The 27,095-nt window shown below is 54.7% G+C and overlaps 66 non-coding genes across 66 annotated transcripts; 52 read left to right on the top strand and 14 right to left on the bottom strand.

Moving 5' to 3' along the window:
• Positions 1 to 233: 233 nt before the first annotated feature.
• Trnag-ucc lies at positions 234 to 305 on the bottom strand. The gene has a single exon. It is a non-coding gene; the product is annotated as a tRNA-Gly (tRNA).
• A 341-nt stretch (positions 306 to 646) lies between these two features.
• Trnag-gcc lies at positions 647 to 717 on the top strand. Its single transcript has one exon. It is a non-coding gene; the product is annotated as a tRNA-Gly (tRNA).
• Positions 718 to 1,010: 293 nt separating this feature from the next.
• On the top strand, positions 1,011 to 1,083 carry Trnam-cau. The gene has a single exon. It is a non-coding gene; the product is annotated as a tRNA-Met (tRNA).
• A 281-nt stretch (positions 1,084 to 1,364) lies between these two features.
• Trnae-uuc lies at positions 1,365 to 1,436 on the top strand. Its single transcript has one exon. It is a non-coding gene; the product is annotated as a tRNA-Glu (tRNA).
• A 198-nt stretch (positions 1,437 to 1,634) lies between these two features.
• Positions 1,635 to 1,708, top strand: Trnai-aau. Its single transcript has one exon. It is a non-coding gene; the product is annotated as a tRNA-Ile (tRNA).
• Positions 1,709 to 2,294: 586 nt separating this feature from the next.
• Trnag-ucc lies at positions 2,295 to 2,366 on the bottom strand. The gene has a single exon. It is a non-coding gene; the product is annotated as a tRNA-Gly (tRNA).
• Positions 2,367 to 2,707: 341 nt separating this feature from the next.
• Trnag-gcc lies at positions 2,708 to 2,778 on the top strand. Its single transcript has one exon. It is a non-coding gene; the product is annotated as a tRNA-Gly (tRNA).
• A 293-nt stretch (positions 2,779 to 3,071) lies between these two features.
• Trnam-cau lies at positions 3,072 to 3,144 on the top strand. Its single transcript has one exon. It is a non-coding gene; the product is annotated as a tRNA-Met (tRNA).
• Positions 3,145 to 3,425: 281 nt separating this feature from the next.
• Trnae-uuc lies at positions 3,426 to 3,497 on the top strand. Its single transcript has one exon. It is a non-coding gene; the product is annotated as a tRNA-Glu (tRNA).
• A 198-nt stretch (positions 3,498 to 3,695) lies between these two features.
• Trnai-aau lies at positions 3,696 to 3,769 on the top strand. Its single transcript has one exon. It is a non-coding gene; the product is annotated as a tRNA-Ile (tRNA).
• Positions 3,770 to 4,355: 586 nt separating this feature from the next.
• Positions 4,356 to 4,427, bottom strand: Trnag-ucc. The gene has a single exon. It is a non-coding gene; the product is annotated as a tRNA-Gly (tRNA).
• A 341-nt stretch (positions 4,428 to 4,768) lies between these two features.
• Trnag-gcc lies at positions 4,769 to 4,839 on the top strand. The gene has a single exon. It is a non-coding gene; the product is annotated as a tRNA-Gly (tRNA).
• A 293-nt stretch (positions 4,840 to 5,132) lies between these two features.
• Trnam-cau lies at positions 5,133 to 5,205 on the top strand. Its single transcript has one exon. It is a non-coding gene; the product is annotated as a tRNA-Met (tRNA).
• A 281-nt stretch (positions 5,206 to 5,486) lies between these two features.
• Positions 5,487 to 5,558, top strand: Trnae-uuc. The gene has a single exon. It is a non-coding gene; the product is annotated as a tRNA-Glu (tRNA).
• A 198-nt stretch (positions 5,559 to 5,756) lies between these two features.
• Trnai-aau lies at positions 5,757 to 5,830 on the top strand. The gene has a single exon. It is a non-coding gene; the product is annotated as a tRNA-Ile (tRNA).
• Positions 5,831 to 6,416: 586 nt separating this feature from the next.
• On the bottom strand, positions 6,417 to 6,488 carry Trnag-ucc. Its single transcript has one exon. It is a non-coding gene; the product is annotated as a tRNA-Gly (tRNA).
• A 341-nt stretch (positions 6,489 to 6,829) lies between these two features.
• Positions 6,830 to 6,900, top strand: Trnag-gcc. The gene has a single exon. It is a non-coding gene; the product is annotated as a tRNA-Gly (tRNA).
• Positions 6,901 to 7,193: 293 nt separating this feature from the next.
• Trnam-cau lies at positions 7,194 to 7,266 on the top strand. Its single transcript has one exon. It is a non-coding gene; the product is annotated as a tRNA-Met (tRNA).
• A 281-nt stretch (positions 7,267 to 7,547) lies between these two features.
• On the top strand, positions 7,548 to 7,619 carry Trnae-uuc. The gene has a single exon. It is a non-coding gene; the product is annotated as a tRNA-Glu (tRNA).
• A 198-nt stretch (positions 7,620 to 7,817) lies between these two features.
• On the top strand, positions 7,818 to 7,891 carry Trnai-aau. The gene has a single exon. It is a non-coding gene; the product is annotated as a tRNA-Ile (tRNA).
• A 576-nt stretch (positions 7,892 to 8,467) lies between these two features.
• Trnag-ucc lies at positions 8,468 to 8,539 on the bottom strand. Its single transcript has one exon. It is a non-coding gene; the product is annotated as a tRNA-Gly (tRNA).
• A 341-nt stretch (positions 8,540 to 8,880) lies between these two features.
• Trnag-gcc lies at positions 8,881 to 8,951 on the top strand. Its single transcript has one exon. It is a non-coding gene; the product is annotated as a tRNA-Gly (tRNA).
• A 293-nt stretch (positions 8,952 to 9,244) lies between these two features.
• Trnam-cau lies at positions 9,245 to 9,317 on the top strand. The gene has a single exon. It is a non-coding gene; the product is annotated as a tRNA-Met (tRNA).
• A 281-nt stretch (positions 9,318 to 9,598) lies between these two features.
• Trnae-uuc lies at positions 9,599 to 9,670 on the top strand. Its single transcript has one exon. It is a non-coding gene; the product is annotated as a tRNA-Glu (tRNA).
• A 198-nt stretch (positions 9,671 to 9,868) lies between these two features.
• On the top strand, positions 9,869 to 9,942 carry Trnai-aau. Its single transcript has one exon. It is a non-coding gene; the product is annotated as a tRNA-Ile (tRNA).
• A 576-nt stretch (positions 9,943 to 10,518) lies between these two features.
• Trnag-ucc lies at positions 10,519 to 10,590 on the bottom strand. Its single transcript has one exon. It is a non-coding gene; the product is annotated as a tRNA-Gly (tRNA).
• A 341-nt stretch (positions 10,591 to 10,931) lies between these two features.
• Positions 10,932 to 11,002, top strand: Trnag-gcc. Its single transcript has one exon. It is a non-coding gene; the product is annotated as a tRNA-Gly (tRNA).
• Positions 11,003 to 11,295: 293 nt separating this feature from the next.
• Trnam-cau lies at positions 11,296 to 11,368 on the top strand. The gene has a single exon. It is a non-coding gene; the product is annotated as a tRNA-Met (tRNA).
• Positions 11,369 to 11,649: 281 nt separating this feature from the next.
• Trnae-uuc lies at positions 11,650 to 11,721 on the top strand. The gene has a single exon. It is a non-coding gene; the product is annotated as a tRNA-Glu (tRNA).
• A 198-nt stretch (positions 11,722 to 11,919) lies between these two features.
• Positions 11,920 to 11,993, top strand: Trnai-aau. The gene has a single exon. It is a non-coding gene; the product is annotated as a tRNA-Ile (tRNA).
• Positions 11,994 to 12,579: 586 nt separating this feature from the next.
• Positions 12,580 to 12,651, bottom strand: Trnag-ucc. The gene has a single exon. It is a non-coding gene; the product is annotated as a tRNA-Gly (tRNA).
• A 341-nt stretch (positions 12,652 to 12,992) lies between these two features.
• On the top strand, positions 12,993 to 13,063 carry Trnag-gcc. Its single transcript has one exon. It is a non-coding gene; the product is annotated as a tRNA-Gly (tRNA).
• A 293-nt stretch (positions 13,064 to 13,356) lies between these two features.
• On the top strand, positions 13,357 to 13,429 carry Trnam-cau. Its single transcript has one exon. It is a non-coding gene; the product is annotated as a tRNA-Met (tRNA).
• Positions 13,430 to 13,710: 281 nt separating this feature from the next.
• On the top strand, positions 13,711 to 13,782 carry Trnae-uuc. The gene has a single exon. It is a non-coding gene; the product is annotated as a tRNA-Glu (tRNA).
• A 198-nt stretch (positions 13,783 to 13,980) lies between these two features.
• Trnai-aau lies at positions 13,981 to 14,054 on the top strand. The gene has a single exon. It is a non-coding gene; the product is annotated as a tRNA-Ile (tRNA).
• A 586-nt stretch (positions 14,055 to 14,640) lies between these two features.
• On the bottom strand, positions 14,641 to 14,712 carry Trnag-ucc. The gene has a single exon. It is a non-coding gene; the product is annotated as a tRNA-Gly (tRNA).
• A 341-nt stretch (positions 14,713 to 15,053) lies between these two features.
• Trnag-gcc lies at positions 15,054 to 15,124 on the top strand. Its single transcript has one exon. It is a non-coding gene; the product is annotated as a tRNA-Gly (tRNA).
• A 293-nt stretch (positions 15,125 to 15,417) lies between these two features.
• Trnam-cau lies at positions 15,418 to 15,490 on the top strand. The gene has a single exon. It is a non-coding gene; the product is annotated as a tRNA-Met (tRNA).
• Positions 15,491 to 15,771: 281 nt separating this feature from the next.
• Positions 15,772 to 15,843, top strand: Trnae-uuc. Its single transcript has one exon. It is a non-coding gene; the product is annotated as a tRNA-Glu (tRNA).
• A 198-nt stretch (positions 15,844 to 16,041) lies between these two features.
• On the top strand, positions 16,042 to 16,115 carry Trnai-aau. Its single transcript has one exon. It is a non-coding gene; the product is annotated as a tRNA-Ile (tRNA).
• Positions 16,116 to 16,701: 586 nt separating this feature from the next.
• Positions 16,702 to 16,773, bottom strand: Trnag-ucc. Its single transcript has one exon. It is a non-coding gene; the product is annotated as a tRNA-Gly (tRNA).
• Positions 16,774 to 17,114: 341 nt separating this feature from the next.
• On the top strand, positions 17,115 to 17,185 carry Trnag-gcc. The gene has a single exon. It is a non-coding gene; the product is annotated as a tRNA-Gly (tRNA).
• A 293-nt stretch (positions 17,186 to 17,478) lies between these two features.
• Positions 17,479 to 17,551, top strand: Trnam-cau. Its single transcript has one exon. It is a non-coding gene; the product is annotated as a tRNA-Met (tRNA).
• A 281-nt stretch (positions 17,552 to 17,832) lies between these two features.
• Trnae-uuc lies at positions 17,833 to 17,904 on the top strand. Its single transcript has one exon. It is a non-coding gene; the product is annotated as a tRNA-Glu (tRNA).
• A 198-nt stretch (positions 17,905 to 18,102) lies between these two features.
• Positions 18,103 to 18,176, top strand: Trnai-aau. The gene has a single exon. It is a non-coding gene; the product is annotated as a tRNA-Ile (tRNA).
• Positions 18,177 to 18,762: 586 nt separating this feature from the next.
• Positions 18,763 to 18,834, bottom strand: Trnag-ucc. The gene has a single exon. It is a non-coding gene; the product is annotated as a tRNA-Gly (tRNA).
• A 341-nt stretch (positions 18,835 to 19,175) lies between these two features.
• On the top strand, positions 19,176 to 19,246 carry Trnag-gcc. The gene has a single exon. It is a non-coding gene; the product is annotated as a tRNA-Gly (tRNA).
• Positions 19,247 to 19,539: 293 nt separating this feature from the next.
• Trnam-cau lies at positions 19,540 to 19,612 on the top strand. Its single transcript has one exon. It is a non-coding gene; the product is annotated as a tRNA-Met (tRNA).
• A 281-nt stretch (positions 19,613 to 19,893) lies between these two features.
• Trnae-uuc lies at positions 19,894 to 19,965 on the top strand. Its single transcript has one exon. It is a non-coding gene; the product is annotated as a tRNA-Glu (tRNA).
• A 198-nt stretch (positions 19,966 to 20,163) lies between these two features.
• Positions 20,164 to 20,237, top strand: Trnai-aau. The gene has a single exon. It is a non-coding gene; the product is annotated as a tRNA-Ile (tRNA).
• A 586-nt stretch (positions 20,238 to 20,823) lies between these two features.
• Positions 20,824 to 20,895, bottom strand: Trnag-ucc. The gene has a single exon. It is a non-coding gene; the product is annotated as a tRNA-Gly (tRNA).
• A 341-nt stretch (positions 20,896 to 21,236) lies between these two features.
• On the top strand, positions 21,237 to 21,307 carry Trnag-gcc. The gene has a single exon. It is a non-coding gene; the product is annotated as a tRNA-Gly (tRNA).
• A 293-nt stretch (positions 21,308 to 21,600) lies between these two features.
• Trnam-cau lies at positions 21,601 to 21,673 on the top strand. Its single transcript has one exon. It is a non-coding gene; the product is annotated as a tRNA-Met (tRNA).
• A 281-nt stretch (positions 21,674 to 21,954) lies between these two features.
• Trnae-uuc lies at positions 21,955 to 22,026 on the top strand. Its single transcript has one exon. It is a non-coding gene; the product is annotated as a tRNA-Glu (tRNA).
• A 198-nt stretch (positions 22,027 to 22,224) lies between these two features.
• Positions 22,225 to 22,298, top strand: Trnai-aau. Its single transcript has one exon. It is a non-coding gene; the product is annotated as a tRNA-Ile (tRNA).
• A 586-nt stretch (positions 22,299 to 22,884) lies between these two features.
• On the bottom strand, positions 22,885 to 22,956 carry Trnag-ucc. The gene has a single exon. It is a non-coding gene; the product is annotated as a tRNA-Gly (tRNA).
• Positions 22,957 to 23,297: 341 nt separating this feature from the next.
• On the top strand, positions 23,298 to 23,368 carry Trnag-gcc. The gene has a single exon. It is a non-coding gene; the product is annotated as a tRNA-Gly (tRNA).
• A 293-nt stretch (positions 23,369 to 23,661) lies between these two features.
• Trnam-cau lies at positions 23,662 to 23,734 on the top strand. The gene has a single exon. It is a non-coding gene; the product is annotated as a tRNA-Met (tRNA).
• A 281-nt stretch (positions 23,735 to 24,015) lies between these two features.
• Trnae-uuc lies at positions 24,016 to 24,087 on the top strand. Its single transcript has one exon. It is a non-coding gene; the product is annotated as a tRNA-Glu (tRNA).
• Positions 24,088 to 24,285: 198 nt separating this feature from the next.
• Trnai-aau lies at positions 24,286 to 24,359 on the top strand. Its single transcript has one exon. It is a non-coding gene; the product is annotated as a tRNA-Ile (tRNA).
• Positions 24,360 to 24,945: 586 nt separating this feature from the next.
• Trnag-ucc lies at positions 24,946 to 25,017 on the bottom strand. Its single transcript has one exon. It is a non-coding gene; the product is annotated as a tRNA-Gly (tRNA).
• Positions 25,018 to 25,358: 341 nt separating this feature from the next.
• On the top strand, positions 25,359 to 25,429 carry Trnag-gcc. Its single transcript has one exon. It is a non-coding gene; the product is annotated as a tRNA-Gly (tRNA).
• Positions 25,430 to 25,722: 293 nt separating this feature from the next.
• On the top strand, positions 25,723 to 25,795 carry Trnam-cau. The gene has a single exon. It is a non-coding gene; the product is annotated as a tRNA-Met (tRNA).
• A 281-nt stretch (positions 25,796 to 26,076) lies between these two features.
• Positions 26,077 to 26,148, top strand: Trnae-uuc. The gene has a single exon. It is a non-coding gene; the product is annotated as a tRNA-Glu (tRNA).
• A 198-nt stretch (positions 26,149 to 26,346) lies between these two features.
• On the top strand, positions 26,347 to 26,420 carry Trnai-aau. The gene has a single exon. It is a non-coding gene; the product is annotated as a tRNA-Ile (tRNA).
• A 586-nt stretch (positions 26,421 to 27,006) lies between these two features.
• Trnag-ucc lies at positions 27,007 to 27,078 on the bottom strand. Its single transcript has one exon. It is a non-coding gene; the product is annotated as a tRNA-Gly (tRNA).
• Positions 27,079 to 27,095: the final 17 nt, after the last annotated feature.

Here is a 27,095-nt window from a genome sequence, read left to right as displayed (position 1 = left end):
GGCGTGCTGTGTGTCCATCGCCTCGCCTCGCCTCTCCTTACCTCTCTCAGTCGTTTCTCGTGCTTGTCGTTTTGATATAGGCCGATTTGAGAGCGTCAGCTCTCGCGTCAGCTGAGCAAAGTCGAGACAAGTCGAGACACACTAAGGGCTGGTATGCAGCGAGTAAGAGGGCGAAAAAACAATAGTTTAAGAGCGCGTGGCAAAAGTACTCATACGCGAAATTAAAAGCCTGCTGCGGTGGCCGGGAATCGAACCTGGATCAACTGCTTGGAAGGCAACTATGCTGACCATTACACCACCACCGCACAAGCGAGCGCCCCGCCACCGCGCTGAGTCGGCTTCCCGCCTGTCGGCAGCGGCCGAAGGTGATCGTACCCGGCAGGCGCATTTCGAGGCAGGCTAGGGGAGCACATCCAGACGCATTCGGACAGCGTATCCGCGCACATTTCGCATCCTTTGGCAAGAGTCGGCGCCGGCGGCGCAAGAGTACGCAGAGGACCGCGTTCTGGCGGCATCTTTAAGCAGTGCAGTGCAGGATTCAGCGTCTGCAGCATCTTCTCCACAGAATGCTACGGCGCTTGACGGCAGTCCCACTTTCCCTTGAGACATCTGCTCGGGAAGCAGCGTGAAGGTACCGCTGGCCCGAGCATCGGTGGTTCAGTGGTAGAATGCTCGCCTGCCACGCGGGCGGCCCGGGTTCGATTCCCGGCCGATGCATCATTTTGTTTTTTCTCCGGTAGGGGTGCTGCGTGTCTTTCGCACTCGAACTGCGTGAGCCATGAGAATGAACCGCGGGATTCCGTGTGGAAAGAACCAATCATGCAGCGCGGACGACTGCTCGTTTGGACTCCTGCGTGCTATTGTACATACTGGCGTCGGCCTAGCATCGCAAGTTGCCTGCCGCGCCGTGAATGCACGTGTAGCAACAGAAAAAATGAGCCAGGGAGTGCAGACTCTCTACCACTTGTATTCGGTACTTACCAAGATTCCAGAAGGTCTAACGATCGCCTGCCTCGGTAGCGCAGTAGGCAGCGCGTAAGTCTCATAATCTTAAGGTCGTGAGTTCGATCCTCACCCGGGGCATCTAATTTTCTGTGACTGAAGGTGGTGCTGTTGCTAGGGCGCCAACTTATTTCTTGTTTGTTATCCGCAACGTTTCAACGCTTCAGCGGGAAAATGTTTACTTCCTGTTATTGCTACATACAGCTTCCCTATTCCTCTTCTCCCAGCAGAGCATGAAGCCAAAAGCATTGCTCTGCGACGTTTGAGGTGCGCGCCTTGCCAGTCAGTATGTGCAAAGATGCTCGCAAAGAGAGCGACAATGCGACAAGCGACCGTACGAACGGTCGAATGAAACGGCCGCATCCGGTGTGGTCTAGTGGCTAGGATACCTGGCTTTCACCCAGGAGGCCCGGGTTCGATTCCCGGTACCGGAACGGAATTTTTTCCACACGAATCGTGACAAGTTTGAGCTGTCCGAGCGGCCGTTTCCCGTCCTGCTCGCAATATAGCTACTGTTTCGTGACCGTCAGCAGAATATAGACTAGGGAAGCAGACACACGACGACCATAGGAATGGTGTATGGCTTCATGCCACCTGATTCCAGCGTAGGGCTGAGCAACTGCATCTGCCGAGGCCCGTTAGCTCAGTTGGTTAGAGCGTCGTGCTAATAACGCGAAGGTCGTGGGTTCGATCCCCCCACGGGCCACTTCTCTTTTACTACTGCGAAAAGGCAGCGCCGATTTCAGCTGGCGAGTGTGATGACCAAATGATCATCACCCTGCGTGGAAGTTGACAGAGGATCCGAACCCGACTCGTCGGGAAGCACTACAGCATTCACTCGGCAATGGCCATAATATCTTGAATACACTGGTTAGAGAAAATGAAAGAAAATGTCCGATTGCCGATGCGTAACAACTTTGGCCCTTGTCAGTACTTGGGCGGGTGAGCGCATGGGAACACAGGGCAGTATTGGCAGTTTTACTTCCTATTTTTGTTTCTCCTTTGTTTTCGGAGCTACAGCCCGATTCGGCCAGGGAGACGCCACCGTGAAATGAAGGGGGCGTGCTGTGTGTCCATCGCCTCGCCTCGCCTCTCCTTACCTCTCTCAGTCGTTTCTCGTGCTTGTCGTTTTGATATAGGCCGATTTGAGAGCGTCAGCTCTCGCGTCAGCTGAGCAAAGTCGAGACAAGTCGAGACACACTAAGGGCTGGTATGCAGCGAGTAAGAGGGCGAAAAAACAATAGTTTAAGAGCGCGTGGCAAAAGTACTCATACGCGAAATTAAAAGCCTGCTGCGGTGGCCGGGAATCGAACCCGGATCAACTGCTTGGAAGGCAACTATGCTGACCATTACACCACCACCGCACAAGCGAGCGCCCCGCCACCGCGCTGAGTCGGCTTCCCGCCTGTCGGCAGCGGCCGAAGGTGATCGTACCCGGCAGGCGCATTTCGAGGCAGGCTAGGGGAGCACATCCAGACGCATTCGGACAGCGTATCCGCGCACATTTCGCATCCTTTGGCAAGAGTCGGCGCCGGCGGCGCAAGAGTACGCAGAGGACCGCGTTCTGGCGGCATCTTTAAGCAGTGCAGTGCAGGATTCAGCGTCTGCAGCATCTTCTCCACAGAATGCTACGGCGCTTGACGGCAGTCCCACTTTCCCTTGAGACATCTGCTCGGGAAGCAGCGTGAAGGTACCGCTGGCCCGAGCATCGGTGGTTCAGTGGTAGAATGCTCGCCTGCCACGCGGGCGGCCCGGGTTCGATTCCCGGCCGATGCATCATTTTGTTTTTTCTCCGGTAGGGGTGCTGCGTGTCTTTCGCACTCGAACTGCGTGAGCCATGAGAATGAACCGCGGGATTCCGTGTGGAAAGAACCAATCATGCAGCGCGGACGACTGCTCGTTTGGACTCCTGCGTGCTATTGTACATACTGGCGTCGGCCTAGCATCGCAAGTTGCCTGCCGCGCCGTGAATGCACGTGTAGCAACAGAAAAAATGAGCCAGGGAGTGCAGACTCTCTACCACTTGTATTCGGTACTTACCAAGATTTCAGAAGGTCTAACGATCGCCTGCCTCGGTAGCGCAGTAGGCCGCGCGTAAGTCTCATAATCTTAAGGTCGTGAGTTCGATCCTCACCCGGGGCATCTAATTTTCTGTGACTGAAGGTGGTGCTGTTGCTAGGGCGCCAACTTATTTCTTGTTTGTTATCCGCAACGTTTCAACGCTTCAGCGGGAAAATGTTTACTTCCTGTTATTGCTACATACAGCTTCCCTATTCCTCTTCTCCCAGCAGAGCATGAAGCCAAAAGCATTGCTCTGCGACGTTTGAGGTGCGCGCCTTGCCAGTCAGTATGTGCAAAGATGCTCGCAAAGAGAGCGACAATGCGACAAGCGACCGTACGAACGGTCGAATGAAACGGCCGCATCCGGTGTGGTCTAGTGGCTAGGATACCTGGCTTTCACCCAGGAGGCCCGGGTTCGATTCCCGGTACCGGAACGGAATTTTTTCCACACGAATCGTGACAAGTTTGAGCTGTCCGAGCGGCCGTTTCCCGTCCTGCTCGCAATATAGCTACTGTTTCGTGACCGTCAGCAGAATATAGACTAGGGAAGCAGACACACGACGACCATAGGAATGGTGTATGGCTTCATGCCACCTGATTCCAGCGTAGGGCTGAGCAACTGCATCTGCCGAGGCCCGTTAGCTCAGTTGGTTAGAGCGTCGTGCTAATAACGCGAAGGTCGTGGGTTCGATCCCCCCACGGGCCACTTCTCTTTTACTACTGCGAAAAGGCAGCGCCGATTTCAGCTGGCGAGTGTGATGACCAAATGATCATCACCCTGCGTGGAAGTTGACAGAGGATCCGAACCCGACTCGTCGGGAAGCACTACAGCATTCACTCGGCAATGGCCATAATATCTTGAATACACTGGTTAGAGAAAATGAAAGAAAATGTCCGATTGCCGATGCGTAACAACTTTGGCCCTTGTCAGTACTTGGGCGGGTGAGCGCATGGGAACACAGGGCAGTATTGGCAGTTTTACTTCCTATTTTTGTTTCTCCTTTGTTTTCGGAGCTACAGCCCGATTCGGCCAGGGAGACGCCACCGTGAAATGAAGGGGGCGTGCTGTGTGTCCATCGCCTCGCCTCGCCTCTCCTTACCTCTCTCAGTCGTTTCTCGTGCTTGTCGTTTTGATATAGGCCGATTTGAGAGCGTCAGCTCTCGCGTCAGCTGAGCAAAGTCGAGACAAGTCGAGACACACTAAGGGCTGGTATGCAGCGAGTAAGAGGGCGAAAAAACAATAGTTTAAGAGCGCGTGGCAAAAGTACTCATACGCGAAATTAAAAGCCTGCTGCGGTGGCCGGGAATCGAACCCGGATCAACTGCTTGGAAGGCAACTATGCTGACCATTACACCACCACCGCACAAGCGAGCGCCCCGCCACCGCGCTGAGTCGGCTTCCCGCCTGTCGGCAGCGGCCGAAGGTGATCGTACCCGGCAGGCGCATTTCGAGGCAGGCTAGGGGAGCACATCCAGACGCATTCGGACAGCGTATCCGCGCACATTTCGCATCCTTTGGCAAGAGTCGGCGCCGGCGGCGCAAGAGTACGCAGAGGACCGCGTTCTGGCGGCATCTTTAAGCAGTGCAGTGCAGGATTCAGCGTCTGCAGCATCTTCTCCACAGAATGCTACGGCGCTTGACGGCAGTCCCACTTTCCCTTGAGACATCTGCTCGGGAAGCAGCGTGAAGGTACCGCTGGCCCGAGCATCGGTGGTTCAGTGGTAGAATGCTCGCCTGCCACGCGGGCGGCCCGGGTTCGATTCCCGGCCGATGCATCATTTTGTTTTTTCTCCGGTAGGGGTGCTGCGTGTCTTTCGCACTCGAACTGCGTGAGCCATGAGAATGAACCGCGGGATTCCGTGTGGAAAGAACCAATCATGCAGCGCGGACGACTGCTCGTTTGGACTCCTGCGTGCTATTGTACATACTGGCGTCGGCCTAGCATCGCAAGTTGCCTGCCGCGCCGTGAATGCACGTGTAGCAACAGAAAAAATGAGCCAGGGAGTGCAGACTCTCTACCACTTGTATTCGGTACTTACCAAGATTTCAGAAGGTCTAACGATCGCCTGCCTCGGTAGCGCAGTAGGCCGCGCGTAAGTCTCATAATCTTAAGGTCGTGAGTTCGATCCTCACCCGGGGCATCTAATTTTCTGTGACTGAAGGTGGTGCTGTTGCTAGGGCGCCAACTTATTTCTTGTTTGTTATCCGCAACGTTTCAACGCTTCAGCGGGAAAATGTTTACTTCCTGTTATTGCTACATACAGCTTCCCTATTCCTCTTCTCCCAGCAGAGCATGAAGCCAAAAGCATTGCTCTGCGACGTTTGAGGTGCGCGCCTTGCCAGTCAGTATGTGCAAAGATGCTCGCAAAGAGAGCGACAATGCGACAAGCGACCGTACGAACGGTCGAATGAAACGGCCGCATCCGGTGTGGTCTAGTGGCTAGGATACCTGGCTTTCACCCAGGAGGCCCGGGTTCGATTCCCGGTACCGGAACGGAATTTTTTCCACACGAATCGTGACAAGTTTGAGCTGTCCGAGCGGCCGTTTCCCGTCCTGCTCGCAATATAGCTACTGTTTCGTGACCGTCAGCAGAATATAGACTAGGGAAGCAGACACACGACGACCATAGGAATGGTGTATGGCTTCATGCCACCTGATTCCAGCGTAGGGCTGAGCAACTGCATCTGCCGAGGCCCGTTAGCTCAGTTGGTTAGAGCGTCGTGCTAATAACGCGAAGGTCGTGGGTTCGATCCCCCCACGGGCCACTTCTCTTTTACTACTGCGAAAAGGCAGCGCCGATTTCAGCTGGCGAGTGTGATGACCAAATGATCATCACCCTGCGTGGAAGTTGACAGAGGATCCGAACCCGACTCGTCGGGAAGCACTACAGCATTCACTCGGCAATGGCCATAATATCTTGAATACACTGGTTAGAGAAAATGAAAGAAAATGTCCGATTGCCGATGCGTAACAACTTTGGCCCTTGTCAGTACTTGGGCGGGTGAGCGCATGGGAACACAGGGCAGTATTGGCAGTTTTACTTCCTATTTTTGTTTCTCCTTTGTTTTCGGAGCTACAGCCCGATTCGGCCAGGGAGACGCCACCGTGAAATGAAGGGGGCGTGCTGTGTGTCCATCGCCTCGCCTCGCCTCTCCTTACCTCTCTCAGTCGTTTCTCGTGCTTGTCGTTTTGATATAGGCCGATTTGAGAGCGTCAGCTCTCGCGTCAGCTGAGCAAAGTCGAGACAAGTCGAGACACACTAAGGGCTGGTATGCAGCGAGTAAGAGGGCGAAAAAACAATAGTTTAAGAGCGCGTGGCAAAAGTACTCATACGCGAAATTAAAAGCCTGCTGCGGTGGCCGGGAATCGAACCCGGATCAACTGCTTGGAAGGCAACTATGCTGACCATTACACCACCACCGCACAAGCGAGCGCCCCGCCACCGCGCTGAGTCGGCTTCCCGCCTGTCGGCAGCGGCCGAAGGTGATCGTACCCGGCAGGCGCATTTCGAGGCAGGCTAGGGGAGCACATCCAGACGCATTCGGACAGCGTATCCGCGCACATTTCGCATCCTTTGGCAAGAGTCGGCGCCGGCGGCGCAAGAGTACGCAGAGGACCGCGTTCTGGCGGCATCTTTAAGCAGTGCAGTGCAGGATTCAGCGTCTGCAGCATCTTCTCCACAGAATGCTACGGCGCTTGACGGCAGTCCCACTTTCCCTTGAGACATCTGCTCGGGAAGCAGCGTGAAGGTACCGCTGGCCCGAGCATCGGTGGTTCAGTGGTAGAATGCTCGCCTGCCACGCGGGCGGCCCGGGTTCGATTCCCGGCCGATGCATCATTTTGTTTTTTCTCCGGTAGGGGTGCTGCGTGTCTTTCGCACTCGAACTGCGTGAGCCATGAGAATGAACCGCGGGATTCCGTGTGGAAAGAACCAATCATGCAGCGCGGACGACTGCTCGTTTGGACTCCTGCGTGCTATTGTACATACTGGCGTCGGCCTAGCATCGCAAGTTGCCTGCCGCGCCGTGAATGCACGTGTAGCAACAGAAAAAATGAGCCAGGGAGTGCAGACTCTCTACCACTTGTATTCGGTACTTACCAAGATTCCAGAAGGTCTAACGATCGCCTGCCTCGGTAGCGCAGTAGGCAGCGCGTAAGTCTCATAATCTTAAGGTCGTGAGTTCGATCCTCACCCGGGGCATCTAATTTTCTGTGACTGAAGGTGGTGCTGTTGCTAGGGCGCCAACTTATTTCTTGTTTGTTATCCGCAACGTTTCAACGCTTCAGCGGGAAAATGTTTACTTCCTGTTATTGCTACATACAGCTTCCCTATTCCTCTTCTCCCAGCAGAGCATGAAGCCAAAAGCATTGCTCTGCGACGTTTGAGGTGCGCGCCTTGCCAGTCAGTATGTGCAAAGATGCTCGCAAAGAGAGCGACAATGCGACAAGCGACCGTACGAACGGTCGAATGAAACGGCCGCATCCGGTGTGGTCTAGTGGCTAGGATACCTGGCTTTCACCCAGGAGGCCCGGGTTCGATTCCCGGTACCGGAACGGAATTTTTTCCACACGAATCGTGACAAGTTTGAGCTGTCCGAGCGGCCGTTTCCCGTCCTGCTCCCAATATAGCTACTGTTTCGTGACCGTCAGCAGAATATAGACTAGGGAAGCAGACACACGACGACCATAGGAATGGTGTATGGCTTCATGCCACCTGATTCCAGCGTAGGGCTGAGCAACTGCATCTGCCGAGGCCCGTTAGCTCAGTTGGTTAGAGCGTCGTGCTAATAACGCGAAGGTCGTGGGTTCGATCCCCCCACGGGCCACTTCTCTTTTACTACTGCGAAAAGGCAGCGCCGATTTCAGCTGGCGAGTGTGATGACCAAATGATCATCACCCTGCGTGGAAGTTGACAGAGGATCCGAACCCGACTCGTCGGGAAGCACTACAGCATTCACTCGGCAATGGCCATAATATCTTGAATACACTGGTTAGAGAAAATGTCCGATTGCCGATGCGTAACAACTTTGGCCCTTGTCAGTACTTGGGCGGGTGAGCGCATGGGAACACAGGGCAGTATTGGCAGTTTTACTTCCTATTTTTGTTTCTCCTTTGTTTTCGGAGCTACAGCCCGATTCGGCCAGGGAGACGCCACCGTGAAATGAAGGGGGCGTGCTGTGTGTCCATCGCCTCGCCTCGCCTCTCCTTACCTCTCTCAGTCGTTTCTCGTGCTTGTCGTTTTGATATAGGCCGATTTGAGAGCGTCAGCTCTCGCGTCAGCTGAGCAAAGTCGAGACAAGTCGAGACACACTAAGGGCTGGTATGCAGCGAGTAAGAGGGCGAAAAAACAATAGTTTAAGAGCGCGTGGCAAAAGTACTCATACGCGAAATTAAAAGCCTGCTGCGGTGGCCGGGAATCGAACCCGGATCAACTGCTTGGAAGGCAACTATGCTGACCATTACACCACCACCGCACAAGCGAGCGCCCCGCCACCGCGCTGAGTCGGCTTCCCGCCTGTCGGCAGCGGCCGAAGGTGATCGTACCCGGCAGGCGCATTTCGAGGCAGGCTAGGGGAGCACATCCAGACGCATTCGGACAGCGTATCCGCGCACATTTCGCATCCTTTGGCAAGAGTCGGCGCCGGCGGCGCAAGAGTACGCAGAGGACCGCGTTCTGGCGGCATCTTTAAGCAGTGCAGTGCAGGATTCAGCGTCTGCAGCATCTTCTCCACAGAATGCTACGGCGCTTGACGGCAGTCCCACTTTCCCTTGAGACATCTGCTCGGGAAGCAGCGTGAAGGTACCGCTGGCCCGAGCATCGGTGGTTCAGTGGTAGAATGCTCGCCTGCCACGCGGGCGGCCCGGGTTCGATTCCCGGCCGATGCATCATTTTGTTTTTTCTCCGGTAGGGGTGCTGCGTGTCTTTCGCACTCGAACTGCGTGAGCCATGAGAATGAACCGCGGGATTCCGTGTGGAAAGAACCAATCATGCAGCGCGGACGACTGCTCGTTTGGACTCCTGCGTGCTATTGTACATACTGGCGTCGGCCTAGCATCGCAAGTTGCCTGCCGCGCCGTGAATGCACGTGTAGCAACAGAAAAAATGAGCCAGGGAGTGCAGACTCTCTACCACTTGTATTCGGTACTTACCAAGATTCCAGAAGGTCTAACGATCGCCTGCCTCGGTAGCGCAGTAGGCAGCGCGTAAGTCTCATAATCTTAAGGTCGTGAGTTCGATCCTCACCCGGGGCATCTAATTTTCTGTGACTGAAGGTGGTGCTGTTGCTAGGGCGCCAACTTATTTCTTGTTTGTTATCCGCAACGTTTCAACGCTTCAGCGGGAAAATGTTTACTTCCTGTTATTGCTACATACAGCTTCCCTATTCCTCTTCTCCCAGCAGAGCATGAAGCCAAAAGCATTGCTCTGCGACGTTTGAGGTGCGCGCCTTGCCAGTCAGTATGTGCAAAGATGCTCGCAAAGAGAGCGACAATGCGACAAGCGACCGTACGAACGGTCGAATGAAACGGCCGCATCCGGTGTGGTCTAGTGGCTAGGATACCTGGCTTTCACCCAGGAGGCCCGGGTTCGATTCCCGGTACCGGAACGGAATTTTTTCCACACGAATCGTGACAAGTTTGAGCTGTCCGAGCGGCCGTTTCCCGTCCTGCTCGCAATATAGCTACTGTTTCGTGACCGTCAGCAGAATATAGACTAGGGAAGCAGACACACGACGACCATAGGAATGGTGTATGGCTTCATGCCACCTGATTCCAGCGTAGGGCTGAGCAACTGCATCTGCCGAGGCCCGTTAGCTCAGTTGGTTAGAGCGTCGTGCTAATAACGCGAAGGTCGTGGGTTCGATCCCCCCACGGGCCACTTCTCTTTTACTACTGCGAAAAGGCAGCGCCGATTTCAGCTGGCGAGTGTGATGACCAAATGATCATCACCCTGCGTGGAAGTTGACAGAGGATCCGAACCCGACTCGTCGGGAAGCACTACAGCATTCACTCGGCAATGGCCATAATATCTTGAATACACTGGTTAGAGAAAATGTCCGATTGCCGATGCGTAACAACTTTGGCCCTTGTCAGTACTTGGGCGGGTGAGCGCATGGGAACACAGGGCAGTATTGGCAGTTTTACTTCCTATTTTTGTTTCTCCTTTGTTTTCGGAGCTACAGCCCGATTCGGCCAGGGAGACGCCACCGTGAAATGAAGGGGGCGTGCTGTGTGTCCATCGCCTCGCCTCGCCTCTCCTTACCTCTCTCAGTCGTTTCTCGTGCTTGTCGTTTTGATATAGGCCGATTTGAGAGCGTCAGCTCTCGCGTCAGCTGAGCAAAGTCGAGACAAGTCGAGACACACTAAGGGCTGGTATGCAGCGAGTAAGAGGGCGAAAAAACAATAGTTTAAGAGCGCGTGGCAAAAGTACTCATACGCGAAATTAAAAGCCTGCTGCGGTGGCCGGGAATCGAACCCGGATCAACTGCTTGGAAGGCAACTATGCTGACCATTACACCACCACCGCACAAGCGAGCGCCCCGCCACCGCGCTGAGTCGGCTTCCCGCCTGTCGGCAGCGGCCGAAGGTGATCGTACCCGGCAGGCGCATTTCGAGGCAGGCTAGGGGAGCACATCCAGACGCATTCGGACAGCGTATCCGCGCACATTTCGCATCCTTTGGCAAGAGTCGGCGCCGGCGGCGCAAGAGTACGCAGAGGACCGCGTTCTGGCGGCATCTTTAAGCAGTGCAGTGCAGGATTCAGCGTCTGCAGCATCTTCTCCACAGAATGCTACGGCGCTTGACGGCAGTCCCACTTTCCCTTGAGACATCTGCTCGGGAAGCAGCGTGAAGGTACCGCTGGCCCGAGCATCGGTGGTTCAGTGGTAGAATGCTCGCCTGCCACGCGGGCGGCCCGGGTTCGATTCCCGGCCGATGCATCATTTTGTTTTTTCTCCGGTAGGGGTGCTGCGTGTCTTTCGCACTCGAACTGCGTGAGCCATGAGAATGAACCGCGGGATTCCGTGTGGAAAGAACCAATCATGCAGCGCGGACGACTGCTCGTTTGGACTCCTGCGTGCTATTGTACATACTGGCGTCGGCCTAGCATCGCAAGTTGCCTGCCGCGCCGTGAATGCACGTGTAGCAACAGAAAAAATGAGCCAGGGAGTGCAGACTCTCTACCACTTGTATTCGGTACTTACCAAGATTCCAGAAGGTCTAACGATCGCCTGCCTCGGTAGCGCAGTAGGCAGCGCGTAAGTCTCATAATCTTAAGGTCGTGAGTTCGATCCTCACCCGGGGCATCTAATTTTCTGTGACTGAAGGTGGTGCTGTTGCTAGGGCGCCAACTTATTTCTTGTTTGTTATCCGCAACGTTTCAACGCTTCAGCGGGAAAATGTTTACTTCCTGTTATTGCTACATACAGCTTCCCTATTCCTCTTCTCCCAGCAGAGCATGAAGCCAAAAGCATTGCTCTGCGACGTTTGAGGTGCGCGCCTTGCCAGTCAGTATGTGCAAAGATGCTCGCAAAGAGAGCGACAATGCGACAAGCGACCGTACGAACGGTCGAATGAAACGGCCGCATCCGGTGTGGTCTAGTGGCTAGGATACCTGGCTTTCACCCAGGAGGCCCGGGTTCGATTCCCGGTACCGGAACGGAATTTTTTCCACACGAATCGTGACAAGTTTGAGCTGTCCGAGCGGCCGTTTCCCGTCCTGCTCGCAATATAGCTACTGTTTCGTGACCGTCAGCAGAATATAGACTAGGGAAGCAGACACACGACGACCATAGGAATGGTGTATGGCTTCATGCCACCTGATTCCAGCGTAGGGCTGAGCAACTGCATCTGCCGAGGCCCGTTAGCTCAGTTGGTTAGAGCGTCGTGCTAATAACGCGAAGGTCGTGGGTTCGATCCCCCCACGGGCCACTTCTCTTTTACTACTGCGAAAAGGCAGCGCCGATTTCAGCTGGCGAGTGTGATGACCAAATGATCATCACCCTGCGTGGAAGTTGACAGAGGATCCGAACCCGACTCGTCGGGAAGCACTACAGCATTCACTCGGCAATGGCCATAATATCTTGAATACACTGGTTAGAGAAAATGAAAGAAAATGTCCGATTGCCGATGCGTAACAACTTTGGCCCTTGTCAGTACTTGGGCGGGTGAGCGCATGGGAACACAGGGCAGTATTGGCAGTTTTACTTCCTATTTTTGTTTCTCCTTTGTTTTCGGAGCTACAGCCCGATTCGGCCAGGGAGACGCCACCGTGAAATGAAGGGGGCGTGCTGTGTGTCCATCGCCTCGCCTCGCCTCTCCTTACCTCTCTCAGTCGTTTCTCGTGCTTGTCGTTTTGATATAGGCCGATTTGAGAGCGTCAGCTCTCGCGTCAGCTGAGCAAAGTCGAGACAAGTCGAGACACACTAAGGGCTGGTATGCAGCGAGTAAGAGGGCGAAAAAACAATAGTTTAAGAGCGCGTGGCAAAAGTACTCATACGCGAAATTAAAAGCCTGCTGCGGTGGCCGGGAATCGAACCCGGATCAACTGCTTGGAAGGCAACTATGCTGACCATTACACCACCACCGCACAAGCGAGCGCCCCGCCACCGCGCTGAGTCGGCTTCCCGCCTGTCGGCAGCGGCCGAAGGTGATCGTACCCGGCAGGCGCATTTCGAGGCAGGCTAGGGGAGCACATCCAGACGCATTCGGACAGCGTATCCGCGCACATTTCGCATCCTTTGGCAAGAGTCGGCGCCGGCGGCGCAAGAGTACGCAGAGGACCGCGTTCTGGCGGCATCTTTAAGCAGTGCAGTGCAGGATTCAGCGTCTGCAGCATCTTCTCCACAGAATGCTACGGCGCTTGACGGCAGTCCCACTTTCCCTTGAGACATCTGCTCGGGAAGCAGCGTGAAGGTACCGCTGGCCCGAGCATCGGTGGTTCAGTGGTAGAATGCTCGCCTGCCACGCGGGCGGCCCGGGTTCGATTCCCGGCCGATGCATCATTTTGTTTTTTCTCCGGTAGGGGTGCTGCGTGTCTTTCGCACTCGAACTGCGTGAGCCATGAGAATGAACCGCGGGATTCCGTGTGGAAAGAACCAATCATGCAGCGCGGACGACTGCTCGTTTGGACTCCTGCGTGCTATTGTACATACTGGCGTCGGCCTAGCATCGCAAGTTGCCTGCCGCGCCGTGAATGCACGTGTAGCAACAGAAAAAATGAGCCAGGGAGTGCAGACTCTCTACCACTTGTATTCGGTACTTACCAAGATTCCAGAAGGTCTAACGATCGCCTGCCTCGGTAGCGCAGTAGGCAGCGCGTAAGTCTCATAATCTTAAGGTCGTGAGTTCGATCCTCACCCGGGGCATCTAATTTTCTGTGACTGAAGGTGGTGCTGTTGCTAGGGCGCCAACTTATTTCTTGTTTGTTATCCGCAACGTTTCAACGCTTCAGCGGGAAAATGTTTACTTCCTGTTATTGCTACATACAGCTTCCCTATTCCTCTTCTCCCAGCAGAGCATGAAGCCAAAAGCATTGCTCTGCGACGTTTGAGGTGCGCGCCTTGCCAGTCAGTATGTGCAAAGATGCTCGCAAAGAGAGCGACAATGCGACAAGCGACCGTACGAACGGTCGAATGAAACGGCCGCATCCGGTGTGGTCTAGTGGCTAGGATACCTGGCTTTCACCCAGGAGGCCCGGGTTCGATTCCCGGTACCGGAACGGAATTTTTTCCACACGAATCGTGACAAGTTTGAGCTGTCCGAGCGGCCGTTTCCCGTCCTGCTCGCAATATAGCTACTGTTTCGTGACCGTCAGCAGAATATAGACTAGGGAAGCAGACACACGACGACCATAGGAATGGTGTATGGCTTCATGCCACCTGATTCCAGCGTAGGGCTGAGCAACTGCATCTGCCGAGGCCCGTTAGCTCAGTTGGTTAGAGCGTCGTGCTAATAACGCGAAGGTCGTGGGTTCGATCCCCCCACGGGCCACTTCTCTTTTACTACTGCGAAAAGGCAGCGCCGATTTCAGCTGGCGAGTGTGATGACCAAATGATCATCACCCTGCGTGGAAGTTGACAGAGGATCCGAACCCGACTCGTCGGGAAGCACTACAGCATTCACTCGGCAATGGCCATAATATCTTGAATACACTGGTTAGAGAAAATGAAAGAAAATGTCCGATTGCCGATGCGTAACAACTTTGGCCCTTGTCAGTACTTGGGCGGGTGAGCGCATGGGAACACAGGGCAGTATTGGCAGTTTTACTTCCTATTTTTGTTTCTCCTTTGTTTTCGGAGCTACAGCCCGATTCGGCCAGGGAGACGCCACCGTGAAATGAAGGGGGCGTGCTGTGTGTCCATCGCCTCGCCTCGCCTCTCCTTACCTCTCTCAGTCGTTTCTCGTGCTTGTCGTTTTGATATAGGCCGATTTGAGAGCGTCAGCTCTCGCGTCAGCTGAGCAAAGTCGAGACAAGTCGAGACACACTAAGGGCTGGTATGCAGCGAGTAAGAGGGCGAAAAAACAATAGTTTAAGAGCGCGTGGCAAAAGTACTCATACGCGAAATTAAAAGCCTGCTGCGGTGGCCGGGAATCGAACCCGGATCAACTGCTTGGAAGGCAACTATGCTGACCATTACACCACCACCGCACAAGCGAGCGCCCCGCCACCGCGCTGAGTCGGCTTCCCGCCTGTCGGCAGCGGCCGAAGGTGATCGTACCCGGCAGGCGCATTTCGAGGCAGGCTAGGGGAGCACATCCAGACGCATTCGGACAGCGTATCCGCGCACATTTCGCATCCTTTGGCAAGAGTCGGCGCCGGCGGCGCAAGAGTACGCAGAGGACCGCGTTCTGGCGGCATCTTTAAGCAGTGCAGTGCAGGATTCAGCGTCTGCAGCATCTTCTCCACAGAATGCTACGGCGCTTGACGGCAGTCCCACTTTCCCTTGAGACATCTGCTCGGGAAGCAGCGTGAAGGTACCGCTGGCCCGAGCATCGGTGGTTCAGTGGTAGAATGCTCGCCTGCCACGCGGGCGGCCCGGGTTCGATTCCCGGCCGATGCATCATTTTGTTTTTTCTCCGGTAGGGGTGCTGCGTGTCTTTCGCACTCGAACTGCGTGAGCCATGAGAATGAACCGCGGGATTCCGTGTGGAAAGAACCAATCATGCAGCGCGGACGACTGCTCGTTTGGACTCCTGCGTGCTATTGTACATACTGGCGTCGGCCTAGCATCGCAAGTTGCCTGCCGCGCCGTGAATGCACGTGTAGCAACAGAAAAAATGAGCCAGGGAGTGCAGACTCTCTACCACTTGTATTCGGTACTTACCAAGATTCCAGAAGGTCTAACGATCGCCTGCCTCGGTAGCGCAGTAGGCAGCGCGTAAGTCTCATAATCTTAAGGTCGTGAGTTCGATCCTCACCCGGGGCATCTAATTTTCTGTGACTGAAGGTGGTGCTGTTGCTAGGGCGCCAACTTATTTCTTGTTTGTTATCCGCAACGTTTCAACGCTTCAGCGGGAAAATGTTTACTTCCTGTTATTGCTACATACAGCTTCCCTATTCCTCTTCTCCCAGCAGAGCATGAAGCCAAAAGCATTGCTCTGCGACGTTTGAGGTGCGCGCCTTGCCAGTCAGTATGTGCAAAGATGCTCGCAAAGAGAGCGACAATGCGACAAGCGACCGTACGAACGGTCGAATGAAACGGCCGCATCCGGTGTGGTCTAGTGGCTAGGATACCTGGCTTTCACCCAGGAGGCCCGGGTTCGATTCCCGGTACCGGAACGGAATTTTTTCCACACGAATCGTGACAAGTTTGAGCTGTCCGAGCGGCCGTTTCCCGTCCTGCTCGCAATATAGCTACTGTTTCGTGACCGTCAGCAGAATATAGACTAGGGAAGCAGACACACGACGACCATAGGAATGGTGTATGGCTTCATGCCACCTGATTCCAGCGTAGGGCTGAGCAACTGCATCTGCCGAGGCCCGTTAGCTCAGTTGGTTAGAGCGTCGTGCTAATAACGCGAAGGTCGTGGGTTCGATCCCCCCACGGGCCACTTCTCTTTTACTACTGCGAAAAGGCAGCGCCGATTTCAGCTGGCGAGTGTGATGACCAAATGATCATCACCCTGCGTGGAAGTTGACAGAGGATCCGAACCCGACTCGTCGGGAAGCACTACAGCATTCACTCGGCAATGGCCATAATATCTTGAATACACTGGTTAGAGAAAATGAAAGAAAATGTCCGATTGCCGATGCGTAACAACTTTGGCCCTTGTCAGTACTTGGGCGGGTGAGCGCATGGGAACACAGGGCAGTATTGGCAGTTTTACTTCCTATTTTTGTTTCTCCTTTGTTTTCGGAGCTACAGCCCGATTCGGCCAGGGAGACGCCACCGTGAAATGAAGGGGGCGTGCTGTGTGTCCATCGCCTCGCCTCGCCTCTCCTTACCTCTCTCAGTCGTTTCTCGTGCTTGTCGTTTTGATATAGGCCGATTTGAGAGCGTCAGCTCTCGCGTCAGCTGAGCAAAGTCGAGACAAGTCGAGACACACTAAGGGCTGGTATGCAGCGAGTAAGAGGGCGAAAAAACAATAGTTTAAGAGCGCGTGGCAAAAGTACTCATACGCGAAATTAAAAGCCTGCTGCGGTGGCCGGGAATCGAACCCGGATCAACTGCTTGGAAGGCAACTATGCTGACCATTACACCACCACCGCACAAGCGAGCGCCCCGCCACCGCGCTGAGTCGGCTTCCCGCCTGTCGGCAGCGGCCGAAGGTGATCGTACCCGGCAGGCGCATTTCGAGGCAGGCTAGGGGAGCACATCCAGACGCATTCGGACAGCGTATCCGCGCACATTTCGCATCCTTTGGCAAGAGTCGGCGCCGGCGGCGCAAGAGTACGCAGAGGACCGCGTTCTGGCGGCATCTTTAAGCAGTGCAGTGCAGGATTCAGCGTCTGCAGCATCTTCTCCACAGAATGCTACGGCGCTTGACGGCAGTCCCACTTTCCCTTGAGACATCTGCTCGGGAAGCAGCGTGAAGGTACCGCTGGCCCGAGCATCGGTGGTTCAGTGGTAGAATGCTCGCCTGCCACGCGGGCGGCCCGGGTTCGATTCCCGGCCGATGCATCATTTTGTTTTTTCTCCGGTAGGGGTGCTGCGTGTCTTTCGCACTCGAACTGCGTGAGCCATGAGAATGAACCGCGGGATTCCGTGTGGAAAGAACCAATCATGCAGCGCGGACGACTGCTCGTTTGGACTCCTGCGTGCTATTGTACATACTGGCGTCGGCCTAGCATCGCAAGTTGCCTGCCGCGCCGTGAATGCACGTGTAGCAACAGAAAAAATGAGCCAGGGAGTGCAGACTCTCTACCACTTGTATTCGGTACTTACCAAGATTCCAGAAGGTCTAACGATCGCCTGCCTCGGTAGCGCAGTAGGCAGCGCGTAAGTCTCATAATCTTAAGGTCGTGAGTTCGATCCTCACCCGGGGCATCTAATTTTCTGTGACTGAAGGTGGTGCTGTTGCTAGGGCGCCAACTTATTTCTTGTTTGTTATCCGCAACGTTTCAACGCTTCAGCGGGAAAATGTTTACTTCCTGTTATTGCTACATACAGCTTCCCTATTCCTCTTCTCCCAGCAGAGCATGAAGCCAAAAGCATTGCTCTGCGACGTTTGAGGTGCGCGCCTTGCCAGTCAGTATGTGCAAAGATGCTCGCAAAGAGAGCGACAATGCGACAAGCGACCGTACGAACGGTCGAATGAAACGGCCGCATCCGGTGTGGTCTAGTGGCTAGGATACCTGGCTTTCACCCAGGAGGCCCGGGTTCGATTCCCGGTACCGGAACGGAATTTTTTCCACACGAATCGTGACAAGTTTGAGCTGTCCGAGCGGCCGTTTCCCGTCCTGCTCGCAATATAGCTACTGTTTCGTGACCGTCAGCAGAATATAGACTAGGGAAGCAGACACACGACGACCATAGGAATGGTGTATGGCTTCATGCCACCTGATTCCAGCGTAGGGCTGAGCAACTGCATCTGCCGAGGCCCGTTAGCTCAGTTGGTTAGAGCGTCGTGCTAATAACGCGAAGGTCGTGGGTTCGATCCCCCCACGGGCCACTTCTCTTTTACTACTGCGAAAAGGCAGCGCCGATTTCAGCTGGCGAGTGTGATGACCAAATGATCATCACCCTGCGTGGAAGTTGACAGAGGATCCGAACCCGACTCGTCGGGAAGCACTACAGCATTCACTCGGCAATGGCCATAATATCTTGAATACACTGGTTAGAGAAAATGAAAGAAAATGTCCGATTGCCGATGCGTAACAACTTTGGCCCTTGTCAGTACTTGGGCGGGTGAGCGCATGGGAACACAGGGCAGTATTGGCAGTTTTACTTCCTATTTTTGTTTCTCCTTTGTTTTCGGAGCTACAGCCCGATTCGGCCAGGGAGACGCCACCGTGAAATGAAGGGGGCGTGCTGTGTGTCCATCGCCTCGCCTCGCCTCTCCTTACCTCTCTCAGTCGTTTCTCGTGCTTGTCGTTTTGATATAGGCCGATTTGAGAGCGTCAGCTCTCGCGTCAGCTGAGCAAAGTCGAGACAAGTCGAGACACACTAAGGGCTGGTATGCAGCGAGTAAGAGGGCGAAAAAACAATAGTTTAAGAGCGCGTGGCAAAAGTACTCATACGCGAAATTAAAAGCCTGCTGCGGTGGCCGGGAATCGAACCCGGATCAACTGCTTGGAAGGCAACTATGCTGACCATTACACCACCACCGCACAAGCGAGCGCCCCGCCACCGCGCTGAGTCGGCTTCCCGCCTGTCGGCAGCGGCCGAAGGTGATCGTACCCGGCAGGCGCATTTCGAGGCAGGCTAGGGGAGCACATCCAGACGCATTCGGACAGCGTATCCGCGCACATTTCGCATCCTTTGGCAAGAGTCGGCGCCGGCGGCGCAAGAGTACGCAGAGGACCGCGTTCTGGCGGCATCTTTAAGCAGTGCAGTGCAGGATTCAGCGTCTGCAGCATCTTCTCCACAGAATGCTACGGCGCTTGACGGCAGTCCCACTTTCCCTTGAGACATCTGCTCGGGAAGCAGCGTGAAGGTACCGCTGGCCCGAGCATCGGTGGTTCAGTGGTAGAATGCTCGCCTGCCACGCGGGCGGCCCGGGTTCGATTCCCGGCCGATGCATCATTTTGTTTTTTCTCCGGTAGGGGTGCTGCGTGTCTTTCGCACTCGAACTGCGTGAGCCATGAGAATGAACCGCGGGATTCCGTGTGGAAAGAACCAATCATGCAGCGCGGACGACTGCTCGTTTGGATTCCTGCGTGCTATTGTACATACTGGCGTCGGCCTAGCATCGCAAGTTGCCTGCCGCGCCGTGAATGCACGTGTAGCAACAGAAAAAATGAGCCAGGGAGTGCAGACTCTCTACCACTTGTATTCGGTACTTACCAAGATTCCAGAAGGTCTAACGATCGCCTGCCTCGGTAGCGCAGTAGGCAGCGCGTAAGTCTCATAATCTTAAGGTCGTGAGTTCGATCCTCACCCGGGGCATCTAATTTTCTGTGACTGAAGGTGGTGCTGTTGCTAGGGCGCCAACTTATTTCTTGTTTGTTATCCGCAACGTTTCAACGCTTCAGCGGGAAAATGTTTACTTCCTGTTATTGCTACATACAGCTTCCCTATTCCTCTTCTCCCAGCAGAGCATGAAGCCAAAAGCATTGCTCTGCGACGTTTGAGGTGCGCGCCTTGCCAGTCAGTATGTGCAAAGATGCTCGCAAAGAGAGCGACAATGCGACAAGCGACCGTACGAACGGTCGAATGAAACGGCCGCATCCGGTGTGGTCTAGTGGCTAGGATACCTGGCTTTCACCCAGGAGGCCCGGGTTCGATTCCCGGTACCGGAACGGAATTTTTTCCACACGAATCGTGACAAGTTTGAGCTGTCCGAGCGGCCGTTTCCCGTCCTGCTCGCAATATAGCTACTGTTTCGTGACCGTCAGCAGAATATAGACTAGGGAAGCAGACACACGACGACCATAGGAATGGTGTATGGCTTCATGCCACCTGATTCCAGCGTAGGGCTGAGCAACTGCATCTGCCGAGGCCCGTTAGCTCAGTTGGTTAGAGCGTCGTGCTAATAACGCGAAGGTCGTGGGTTCGATCCCCCCACGGGCCACTTCTCTTTTACTACTGCGAAAAGGCAGCGCCGATTTCAGCTGGCGAGTGTGATGACCAAATGATCATCACCCTGCGTGGAAGTTGACAGAGGATCCGAACCCGACTCGTCGGGAAGCACTACAGCATTCACTCGGCAATGGCCATAATATCTTGAATACACTGGTTAGAGAAAATGAAAGAAAATGTCCGATTGCCGATGCGTAACAACTTTGGCCCTTGTCAGTACTTGGGCGGGTGAGCGCATGGGAACACAGGGCAGTATTGGCAGTTTTACTTCCTATTTTTGTTTCTCCTTTGTTTTCGGAGCTACAGCCCGATTCGGCCAGGGAGACGCCACCGTGAAATGAAGGGGGCGTGCTGTGTGTCCATCGCCTCGCCTCGCCTCTCCTTACCTCTCTCAGTCGTTTCTCGTGCTTGTCGTTTTGATATAGGCCGATTTGAGAGCGTCAGCTCTCGCGTCAGCTGAGCAAAGTCGAGACAAGTCGAGACACACTAAGGGCTGGTATGCAGCGAGTAAGAGGGCGAAAAAACAATAGTTTAAGAGCGCGTGGCAAAAGTACTCATACGCGAAATTAAAAGCCTGCTGCGGTGGCCGGGAATCGAACCCGGATCAACTGCTTGGAAGGCAACTATGCTGACCATTACACCACCACCGCACAAGCGAGCGCCCCGCCACCGCGCTGAGTCGGCTTCCCGCCTGTCGGCAGCGGCCGAAGGTGATCGTACCCGGCAGGCGCATTTCGAGGCAGGCTAGGGGAGCACATCCAGACGCATTCGGACAGCGTATCCGCGCACATTTCGCATCCTTTGGCAAGAGTCGGCGCCGGCGGCGCAAGAGTACGCAGAGGACCGCGTTCTGGCGGCATCTTTAAGCAGTGCAGTGCAGGATTCAGCGTCTGCAGCATCTTCTCCACAGAATGCTACGGCGCTTGACGGCAGTCCCACTTTCCCTTGAGACATCTGCTCGGGAAGCAGCGTGAAGGTACCGCTGGCCCGAGCATCGGTGGTTCAGTGGTAGAATGCTCGCCTGCCACGCGGGCGGCCCGGGTTCGATTCCCGGCCGATGCATCATTTTGTTTTTTCTCCGGTAGGGGTGCTGCGTGTCTTTCGCACTCGAACTGCGTGAGCCATGAGAATGAACCGCGGGATTCCGTGTGGAAAGAACCAATCATGCAGCGCGGACGACTGCTCGTTTGGACTCCTGCGTGCTATTGTACATACTGGCGTCGGCCTAGCATCGCAAGTTGCCTGCCGCGCCGTGAATGCACGTGTAGCAACAGAAAAAATGAGCCAGGGAGTGCAGACTCTCTACCACTTGTATTCGGTACTTACCAAGATTCCAGAAGGTCTAACGATCGCCTGCCTCGGTAGCGCAGTAGGCAGCGCGTAAGTCTCATAATCTTAAGGTCGTGAGTTCGATCCTCACCCGGGGCATCTAATTTTCTGTGACTGAAGGTGGTGCTGTTGCTAGGGCGCCAACTTATTTCTTGTTTGTTATCCGCAACGTTTCAACGCTTCAGCGGGAAAATGTTTACTTCCTGTTATTGCTACATACAGCTTCCCTATTCCTCTTCTCCCAGCAGAGCATGAAGCCAAAAGCATTGCTCTGCGACGTTTGAGGTGCGCGCCTTGCCAGTCAGTATGTGCAAAGATGCTCGCAAAGAGAGCGACAATGCGACAAGCGACCGTACGAACGGTCGAATGAAACGGCCGCATCCGGTGTGGTCTAGTGGCTAGGATACCTGGCTTTCACCCAGGAGGCCCGGGTTCGATTCCCGGTACCGGAACGGAATTTTTTCCACACGAATCGTGACAAGTTTGAGCTGTCCGAGCGGCCGTTTCCCGTCCTGCTCGCAATATAGCTACTGTTTCGTGACCGTCAGCAGAATATAGACTAGGGAAGCAGACACACGACGACCATAGGAATGGTGTATGGCTTCATGCCACCTGATTCCAGCGTAGGGCTGAGCAACTGCATCTGCCGAGGCCCGTTAGCTCAGTTGGTTAGAGCGTCGTGCTAATAACGCGAAGGTCGTGGGTTCGATCCCCCCACGGGCCACTTCTCTTTTACTACTGCGAAAAGGCAGCGCCGATTTCAGCTGGCGAGTGTGATGACCAAATGATCATCACCCTGCGTGGAAGTTGACAGAGGATCCGAACCCGACTCGTCGGGAAGCACTACAGCATTCACTCGGCAATGGCCATAATATCTTGAATACACTGGTTAGAGAAAATGAAAGAAAATGTCCGATTGCCGATGCGTAACAACTTTGGCCCTTGTCAGTACTTGGGCGGGTGAGCGCATGGGAACACAGGGCAGTATTGGCAGTTTTACTTCCTATTTTTGTTTCTCCTTTGTTTTCGGAGCTACAGCCCGATTCGGCCAGGGAGACGCCACCGTGAAATGAAGGGGGCGTGCTGTGTGTCCATCGCCTCGCCTCGCCTCTCCTTACCTCTCTCAGTCGTTTCTCGTGCTTGTCGTTTTGATATAGGCCGATTTGAGAGCGTCAGCTCTCGCGTCAGCTGAGCAAAGTCGAGACAAGTCGAGACACACTAAGGGCTGGTATGCAGCGAGTAAGAGGGCGAAAAAACAATAGTTTAAGAGCGCGTGGCAAAAGTACTCATACGCGAAATTAAAAGCCTGCTGCGGTGGCCGGGAATCGAACCCGGATCAACTGCTTGGAAGGCAACTATGCTGACCATTACACCACCACCGCACAAGCGAGCGCCCCGCCACCGCGCTGAGTCGGCTTCCCGCCTGTCGGCAGCGGCCGAAGGTGATCGTACCCGGCAGGCGCATTTCGAGGCAGGCTAGGGGAGCACATCCAGACGCATTCGGACAGCGTATCCGCGCACATTTCGCATCCTTTGGCAAGAGTCGGCGCCGGCGGCGCAAGAGTACGCAGAGGACCGCGTTCTGGCGGCATCTTTAAGCAGTGCAGTGCAGGATTCAGCGTCTGCAGCATCTTCTCCACAGAATGCTACGGCGCTTGACGGCAGTCCCACTTTCCCTTGAGACATCTGCTCGGGAAGCAGCGTGAAGGTACCGCTGGCCCGAGCATCGGTGGTTCAGTGGTAGAATGCTCGCCTGCCACGCGGGCGGCCCGGGTTCGATTCCCGGCCGATGCATCATTTTGTTTTTTCTCCGGTAGGGGTGCTGCGTGTCTTTCGCACTCGAACTGCGTGAGCCATGAGAATGAACCGCGGGATTCCGTGTGGAAAGAACCAATCATGCAGCGCGGACGACTGCTCGTTTGGACTCCTGCGTGCTATTGTACATACTGGCGTCGGCCTAGCATCGCAAGTTGCCTGCCGCGCCGTGAATGCACGTGTAGCAACAGAAAAAATGAGCCAGGGAGTGCAGACTCTCTACCACTTGTATTCGGTACTTACCAAGATTCCAGAAGGTCTAACGATCGCCTGCCTCGGTAGCGCAGTAGGCAGCGCGTAAGTCTCATAATCTTAAGGTCGTGAGTTCGATCCTCACCCGGGGCATCTAATTTTCTGTGACTGAAGGTGGTGCTGTTGCTAGGGCGCCAACTTATTTCTTGTTTGTTATCCGCAACGTTTCAACGCTTCAGCGGGAAAATGTTTACTTCCTGTTATTGCTACATACAGCTTCCCTATTCCTCTTCTCCCAGCAGAGCATGAAGCCAAAAGCATTGCTCTGCGACGTTTGAGGTGCGCGCCTTGCCAGTCAGTATGTGCAAAGATGCTCGCAAAGAGAGCGACAATGCGACAAGCGACCGTACGAACGGTCGAATGAAACGGCCGCATCCGGTGTGGTCTAGTGGCTAGGATACCTGGCTTTCACCCAGGAGGCCCGGGTTCGATTCCCGGTACCGGAACGGAATTTTTTCCACACGAATCGTGACAAGTTTGAGCTGTCCGAGCGGCCGTTTCCCGTCCTGCTCGCAATATAGCTACTGTTTCGTGACCGTCAGCAGAATATAGACTAGGGAAGCAGACACACGACGACCATAGGAATGGTGTATGGCTTCATGCCACCTGATTCCAGCGTAGGGCTGAGCAACTGCATCTGCCGAGGCCCGTTAGCTCAGTTGGTTAGAGCGTCGTGCTAATAACGCGAAGGTCGTGGGTTCGATCCCCCCACGGGCCACTTCTCTTTTACTACTGCGAAAAGGCAGCGCCGATTTCAGCTGGCGAGTGTGATGACCAAATGATCATCACCCTGCGTGGAAGTTGACAGAGGATCCGAACCCGACTCGTCGGGAAGCACTACAGCATTCACTCGGCAATGGCCATAATATCTTGAATACACTGGTTAGAGAAAATGAAAGAAAATGTCCGATTGCCGATGCGTAACAACTTTGGCCCTTGTCAGTACTTGGGCGGGTGAGCGCATGGGAACACAGGGCAGTATTGGCAGTTTTACTTCCTATTTTTGTTTCTCCTTTGTTTTCGGAGCTACAGCCCGATTCGGCCAGGGAGACGCCACCGTGAAATGAAGGGGGCGTGCTGTGTGTCCATCGCCTCGCCTCGCCTCTCCTTACCTCTCTCAGTCGTTTCTCGTGCTTGTCGTTTTGATATAGGCCGATTTGAGAGCGTCAGCTCTCGCGTCAGCTGAGCAAAGTCGAGACAAGTCGAGACACACTAAGGGCTGGTATGCAGCGAGTAAGAGGGCGAAAAAACAATAGTTTAAGAGCGCGTGGCAAAAGTACTCATACGCGAAATTAAAAGCCTGCTGCGGTGGCCGGGAATCGAACCCGGATCAACTGCTTGGAAGGCAACTATGCTGACCATTACACCACCACCGCACAAGCGAGCGCCCCGCCACCGCGCTGAGTCGGCTTCCCGCCTGTCGGCAGCGGCCGAAGGTGATCGTACCCGGCAGGCGCATTTCGAGGCAGGCTAGGGGAGCACATCCAGACGCATTCGGACAGCGTATCCGCGCACATTTCGCATCCTTTGGCAAGAGTCGGCGCCGGCGGCGCAAGAGTACGCAGAGGACCGCGTTCTGGCGGCATCTTTAAGCAGTGCAGTGCAGGATTCAGCGTCTGCAGCATCTTCTCCACAGAATGCTACGGCGCTTGACGGCAGTCCCACTTTCCCTTGAGACATCTGCTCGGGAAGCAGCGTGAAGGTACCGCTGGCCCGAGCATCGGTGGTTCAGTGGTAGAATGCTCGCCTGCCACGCGGGCGGCCCGGGTTCGATTCCCGGCCGATGCATCATTCTGTTTTTTCTCCGGTAGGGGTGCTGCGTGTCTTTCGCACTCGAACTGCGTGAGCCATGAGAATGAACCGCGGGATTCCGTGTGGAAAGAACCAATCATGCAGCGCGGACGACTGCTCGTTTGGACTCCTGCGTGCTATTGTACATACTGGCGTCGGCCTAGCATCGCAAGTTGCCTGCCGCGCCGTGAATGCACGTGTAGCAACAGAAAAAATGAGCCAGGGAGTGCAGACTCTCTACCACTTGTATTCGGTACTTACCAAGATTCCAGAAGGTCTAACGATCGCCTGCCTCGGTAGCGCAGTAGGCAGCGCGTAAGTCTCATAATCTTAAGGTCGTGAGTTCGATCCTCACCCGGGGCATCTAATTTTCTGTGACTGAAGGTGGTGCTGTTGCTAGGGCGCCAACTTATTTCTTGTTTGTTATCCGCAACGTTTCAACGCTTCAGCGGGAAAATGTTTACTTCCTGTTATTGCTACATACAGCTTCCCTATTCCTCTTCTCCCAGCAGAGCATGAAGCCAAAAGCATTGCTCTGCGACGTTTGAGGTGCGCGCCTTGCCAGTCAGTATGTGCAAAGATGCTCGCAAAGAGAGCGACAATGCGACAAGCGACCGTACGAACGGTCGAATGAAACGGCCGCATCCGGTGTGGTCTAGTGGCTAGGATACCTGGCTTTCACCCAGGAGGCCCGGGTTCGATTCCCGGTACCGGAACGGAATTTTTTCCACACGAATCGTGACAAGTTTGAGCTGTCCGAGCGGCCGTTTCCCGTCCTGCTCGCAATATAGCTACTGTTTCGTGACCGTCAGCAGAATATAGACTAGGGAAGCAGACACACGACGACCATAGGAATGGTGTATGGCTTCATGCCACCTGATTCCAGCGTAGGGCTGAGCAACTGCATCTGCCGAGGCCCGTTAGCTCAGTTGGTTAGAGCGTCGTGCTAATAACGCGAAGGTCGTGGGTTCGATCCCCCCACGGGCCACTTCTCTTTTACTACTGCGAAAAGGCAGCGCCGATTTCAGCTGGCGAGTGTGATGACCAAATGATCATCACCCTGCGTGGAAGTTGACAGAGGATCCGAACCCGACTCGTCGGGAAGCACTACAGCATTCACTCGGCAATGGCCATAATATCTTGAATACACTGGTTAGAGAAAATGAAAGAAAATGTCCGATTGCCGATGCGTAACAACTTTGGCCCTTGTCAGTACTTGGGCGGGTGAGCGCATGGGAACACAGGGCAGTATTGGCAGTTTTACTTCCTATTTTTGTTTCTCCTTTGTTTTCGGAGCTACAGCCCGATTCGGCCAGGGAGACGCCACCGTGAAATGAAGGGGGCGTGCTGTGTGTCCATCGCCTCGCCTCGCCTCTCCTTACCTCTCTCAGTCGTTTCTCGTGCTTGTCGTTTTGATATAGGCCGATTTGAGAGCGTCAGCTCTCGCGTCAGCTGAGCAAAGTCGAGACAAGTCGAGACACACTAAGGGCTGGTATGCAGCGAGTAAGAGGGCGAAAAAACAATAGTTTAAGAGCGCGTGGCAAAAGTACTCATACGCGAAATTAAAAGCCTGCTGCGGTGGCCGGGAATCGAACCCGGATCAACTGCTTGGAAGGCAACTATGCTGACCATTACACCACCACCGCACAAGCGAGCGCCCCGC

The sequence above is a fragment of the Schistocerca americana genome, unplaced genomic scaffold, assembly GCF_021461395.2.
Source record: "Schistocerca americana isolate TAMUIC-IGC-003095 unplaced genomic scaffold, iqSchAmer2.1 HiC_scaffold_133, whole genome shotgun sequence".
Lineage (NCBI taxonomy): Eukaryota > Metazoa > Arthropoda > Insecta > Orthoptera > Acrididae > Schistocerca > Schistocerca americana.
This window is presented reverse-complemented; position numbering and strand designations above follow the sequence as displayed.